Source organism: Lygodium microphyllum, chromosome 5 (genome assembly GCF_053477565.2).
Source record: "Lygodium microphyllum isolate KBCC chromosome 5, Lygodium_microphyllum_v1.1.10, whole genome shotgun sequence".
Taxonomy (NCBI): domain Eukaryota; kingdom Viridiplantae; phylum Streptophyta; class Polypodiopsida; order Schizaeales; family Lygodiaceae; genus Lygodium; species Lygodium microphyllum.
In genome coordinates this window covers 68,286,187-68,292,302 of record NC_141139.1, presented here as the reverse complement: position 1 = coordinate 68,292,302, position 6,116 = coordinate 68,286,187, and positions in this window count along the sequence as shown.

Sequence of the window (6,116 nt, the reverse complement as noted above, 5' to 3'; positions counted from 1 at the left end):
TTGATGTGGAATGTGTTCTAGACTTTAGGGTCATTAGGTTTGCAGGGTGACCTAGCTATCAAGTATTGCTAGGTAGACCATGGATTTTACAAGCAGATTGTTAGGTTGATATACATGCTACATGATTAATCTTTGGAAGAGGTGCCAGACATGTAGTTGTAGATGCCTATCGTAAATCTCCTCAAAGTGAGAGAGTTCATTTTTCCTCATTAAGAGTTGTCACATCAAGTGACAAATCCAAGGATGGGTCCACTACAGAGGATATCTACCAAGTTACCTCGAATGAGCCAATAGAAGCTTAGGATAGGATAAGGTATGCGAATGTAATTGAGTTAGACCTTGGCACATTGAATGATTCATGGGCAATCAAATTAAGGACCATGCTCAGTTCAAAATGTCAAAGAGAGGATTATGTGTCCTTGATTCATGAATTCTGCAATATCTTTGCTTGGAGTTATGATGAGCTGAGAGGTACTCCTCCCAGCCTAGCTATTGATACAATTCCTTTGAAGGAATGTAGTCACGCTATTCGACAAAAAGTAAGATGTATGTCTTTTGAATTAATGGACGGGCTATTCGAAGAATTGACAAAGTTATTGAAAGCTAGCCTCATATTTTTTGTTCAACACATGAAATGGCATTCACCAATTGTTATCACAAAGAAGAAGAACAATTAGATTTAGCTTTGTGTACATTTTAGAGAGCCTAATAAGAAGATGGTTAAGGATTACTATCTGTTTCCATTCATTGATCAATTTTTGGATCACTTAAATGAAAATTTTTCTATCCAAATTCAATAGAAATAAGATAAGTTTGTTGAGACATAGTGAGTTAAGACCAAGAAACTTGGTTACAAGAACTTGGAAGTTAGAGACCCCAAAATCTAGATACCCCTAGTTAAATTCCAAGGAGAAGATTTCATTATGTAAAACTCAAGTGTCGATTGCTACTAGAATTAAGCATCACTTGAAAGTTGCATGATTGATTGAAGTCATAACTGCTTTTAGACATCAATCTTGTTTGTGATCTTCTAGATTAGATCTTGATTGAATTAAGTGTTAAAACATATAAAAATTGAGGAGTCCTATATCTCCCCCAAGGATAGGTGCTGAATCCCCATACCAAGAGGGGATGCTTTTTTTTCACTGCAGCAGAAGCATAGACCAGCTCCAATGGCGAGAGGTCTCCCAACAGGGATTGTATTAAGTAGGAGGTGGATAGGGTTCTATGGGGGGCTCTGGCTAGTAAATCCCTTTTTGCACCTAGGAACTACTTCATCCCTTGTATGGCCCGAGTTCTACTTGGGACACCTATAAATGCTAGCTATAGATGGATTTGATCTTGGTGACGTGCAGATGCACTGGATGAGGTAGCATGCAAAATTGTAAATTTTTTTATTTTCTCATGTATGGGTAGGAGAACACACATTATGGAATATAATTAATGAATTTGTTTTACTCTGATTGTATGTCGGTGAGTAAATTACATAAACAAACAACTGTGCATAAAGGGGTTTTAATTAATGAATATGTTTTTATATGTTTCAGGTAATGTGGTAGGTTATTAGATAACTAAGAACTTCCATAGAGGGAAGCGTGTGGATGGATTCTTGATGAATCGAGTCCTATGGCAGGGTGGTCTAGGTTAGCCAAGAGGTTTCCCCAAAAATAAATGCTAGGAAGAAACTCTAGGAAGGGCCAATTCGCTGACTTACCTAGGGTTTGGTCTTAGAACCCGAAGTGTAAATTATCTTAGGGGAAAGGTACGACGGCTGTGCCAGAGGATTGCGGGGAATTTCATAAATCCTTAGTCTGCTACTAGAAAAAAGTGTTGTACTCCATGAACCAAGGGTAATGGTAGTCGCTCCTTCCGGACAAGAAGTCTCTCGAAGGACACCTCTCGATGTGAACTAGTTATTGATAGGTGACCATAGATCAATTAGGAACCTTCATGTTGGTCCTCCATGGGTAACAGCAGGACGCTTCCACTGCGGGTTAGACCTAGGGTTAACCAACCGGACAAAATCGAATCATTCTAGTTAGAGTACGAACAGGGATGATTGGAAGGTAAAATCTGGGCGACTACTAAAACGTTATCCGTCAAGAAATCAAGACGGGTATGTCACAAGTGGTATTATGAGTTGTTTTTCCCTTCTCGTACTGACATGTGTTTTTCTCTTACCCTGAGAGATGAAGATTGGAAGTGATTCCTAGTCTTTCGAGTGATGTTTACATTAGCAATGCATTCTACGGATTATGGATGGAGAATGCAAGTGATGTGGATTCTAGATTGCATCTATGATCCTTCTCCACTAGACCGAGAAAGACAATGGATGATAAGTAGTGGAATTTGTTATATCGATGCAAGCTGTCTTACCTTCCTTCAAAACAATTTGAAGAGGATAAGATGGATGGAAAACCTCAAAGTTGTGAAATTTTATTTATTCCATGAAGCTAGAGTGAATTCAACTTTATTCACTAGAGGTCGGGAGGTTAAAATAAATCAATATATTTATAAGGAAGCGACAAAGGTCATCCCAGTAGACTGAATTGTAGTTGTTGGTTGCTCTAAACGCCGCAATTACATCAAAGATGGACTTCTTGATCTTTCTTTAACATACCGATTTTCAGATATCCATTCTTCAAAGCCCGGTTATTACCCAATGGATGTATCCAAATACCATGTCTAGATTGTATTAGGGAAATCTTCTCTCCCAAATAACCAGTCATCCCAAAAATAAACCATGCGTTTATCTCCCACATCAAAAGAAATTATTTTGTCTACTCATTGAATATGAACCATTCTAGCAATTAAGAATCATGAGTCAGTAGATATATCAAAAATCCATGGTTAGATTCCTTAAGTTCATTCAGAAAAACTCTATCATGATGTAACCTTCTTTGAAAATTTAATATAAAGCATTTCTATCCTTCTAAAATGATTTCTCTTTGAAAAGATACAAGCAAATTGTATGGTAGCATTCATAGAGCTAACTAGAGAAAATCTTACGATACACAAGAAGTTGTTCCTACCCTTAATGCTATTGAGATCCAAGAAAAAATGTTCTTATTTAAGTTATAAATTAAATCACCTGAGTTTGATGGCCAAGGCAAAAACATTAAGGTTGAAGCAGAAATATGGGTTGAGTCCAAGGAATTTCATTGCTGCTGGAATTAACCTAGCTAATCAAGCAATGATGGGCAAGTTAAAGCTAATAGGAGAAGCCCCAATTTGGTGGAAACAATGGTGCAAAGACCAAGGAATCTCTGAAGTGTCTGTTAGTTGGGACATACTAAAGGATGCAGTGCGAGGCCGGTATCTTCCACCAGCATACCACACACAAAAGATAAATGAATTCTTTGGTCTAAAGCAACTTCGAATGACACTGGAAGCCTATTACTCAAAGTTTGTAACACTTCTCAAGTATGCAGCCACTACAACATATAGACCCAATAGCAATGTTTAAAACGACGAAATTATTCATGAAAAAATTACCCCCGCCATCGCTATTCGCGTCGTTATTAGCGACGCGATCGATTTGTCGCTATTAGCATCGCTATTTGTGTTGCTATATGCGTCACTATTAGCGTCGCTAACTGGGTTAGCGATGCTAATAGCGATGCAAATAGCGACGCTAATAGCGACGTAAAAAGCGACTCTAATAGCGACGCAAATAGCGATGGTTGCAGAGTAAATTTCCAATGCAAATAGCGACGGTTACAGAGGGAAAAAAAATTAGGTGGCAGGGCATGCAGCCCTGCCACCCTTCTAACTATATGCACTTAATATTCTTGCATAATTCATTTACCAATGTCACCTACACCTAATGTCTAAAAATTGTGTATCAGATTAAAAAAGAAAATTGAATTCTTTGATTGCAAAAGCAAGATATACTTAATTCAAAAAGGTATTTCACAAGGAGCTTTTTCATCACTTGCTTAGGACACAGAAGAAAAAGAGCTTGTGATTGCAAAAGCTAGATATAATCAATTCAAAAAAGTATTACTCAAGGAGCTTTTTTATCACTTGTTAGGCCCAAGAAGAGGAGCTTCACTTCAAGCTTTCATTATAGTCAGGACCCTAAGGTATGAATAAGTCCCATTGATCTTTTGCTCACTCCGGCTTATTCCAAACTTGTTCAAGTCTTTTTGGGGGAGCATTTGGACATCTGTAAGAGTTATACCATGGTGTTGGAGCCAGAAACACTTATATAGGGAGTGGTAGTGTCTCTAAGCTCTACTTCTTCATTTTTGTTTTTACATACGTCTAAGTCATCTTCTATCTCTTCTTTCTTGTCTTCACCCTCAATCTCACTCAATGGATGGAGGTGTTTTAAGATCAAAAGAATCAAGCTCATCCTCCCCCTTCTCAAACTCCATTTCTTGAGCTCAGACTAGTTACTGTACTCCAAGTAGATCCATGAAACAAACGAATTTCTCTTTACCAAGTGATTTGGTAAAGATATCGGCTACCTGGTCTTCTGTCTTCACATGAAGTAGATCAATCTGTCCTGCAAGTATCATTTCTCAGATGAAATTGTAATGAATCTCTATGTGTTTGGATCTAGCATGATAGACGGGGTTGCTAGCTAGCATCTATATACACCTCAAGTTGTGTATATAACCCTCACACTACTCCATATATACCCCTTCATGCAAGTCACCATTCAGGAATGCATTTTTGACATCCATTTTTCATAATTTTCAGCCCTTAGAAGCCACTAATGCAATGACTATTCTCACCATTTCCATCTTGGCAACCGAGCTAAAAGTCTCCTCATAATCTAGGTCGTATTGCTATGCATATCCCTTTGCAATGAGCCGGGCTTTATACCTTTCCAACAAACCATTTGACTTGCATTTCCCTTTATAAACCCATTTGCTTAAAGACATCGAGTACCTTATCCTTGTACTTCCGAATGTATAGCCATGTGTATCAGTTGAAATCATCTATCCAACCGACACTAGATTCTTGCAAATTTTGTTCTGCCATCTGTCCAATCGACAATAGATTATTGGTAATAGAAGGTACATGTAGTATGTCATGTAGGCTCTTCTTTCTATTGTCATAGTTGCAACAGTCTACCTTCCTACTGGTGGGCTGTCTCGCACTCGTGCCCAAAATCTTTCCATCCCTTTCAGCTCCAAGTCTTGCATGACTTCCCGAACAATGTCCTTATGCTTGCTTGGTGCCTGCCATGCAAGCTCGAGGAGGGCAATATGGGGAAGAGACAGAGGTTGGGGGTTCCCTCCTTCTCCTTTGTAGTTGTCCCCTCTCTTTTAGTGGATGCGGTGGCAATGGTAGTGGCAATGGCAGCTTCTCTCTCTCTCTCTCCCTCTCTGTCAATCTCCCTTGTGTTGATCTGTCTTCCTTCTTCTCTCTATACATCTCTTCATCAACAAAAAGAAAAAGAGAAGTAAAGAAAAGAGAAAAACAAAGAGAGAAGAGATAATACATTTATCTCAAAGCTTGAAGAAGAATCCTTTCGCGCTTCTCTCCTTCTTCTTCTTCTCCTTCACGGGTTTCCTCATTCTTCTTTGTAGTTGTCCCCTCTATTTTTGTGGTGGATTGGTGGTGGCAGCGACCTCTCTCTCTCTCTCTCTCTCTCAATCTCCCTTGCGCACATTGATCTCTCTCACTTCTTCTCTCTATACACTCTTCATCAACAAAAAGAAAGAGAGAAGTAAAGAAAAGAGAAAAACAAAGAGAGAAGAGATAATACACTTACCTCAAAGCTTGAAGAAGAATCCTTTCACGCTTCTCTGCTTCTTCTTCTTCTCCTTCACGGGTTTCCTTCTTCTTCTTTGCAGTTGTCCCCTCTTTTTGTGGTGGATTGGCGGTGGCAGCGATCTCTCTCTCTCTCTCTATCTCTGTCTCTCTCTCTCAATCTCCCTTTCGCACGTTGATCTCTCTCACTTCTTCTCTCTATACACTCTTCATCAACAAAAAGAAAGAGAGAAGTAAAGAAAAGAGAAAAACAAAGAGAGAAGAGATAATGCACTTACCTCAAAGCTTGAAGAAGAATCCCTTCGCGCTTCTCTCCTTCTTCTTCTTCTTCTCCTTCACGGGTTCCCTCCTTCTTCTTTGCAGTTGTCCCCTTTCTTTTTGTGGTGGAT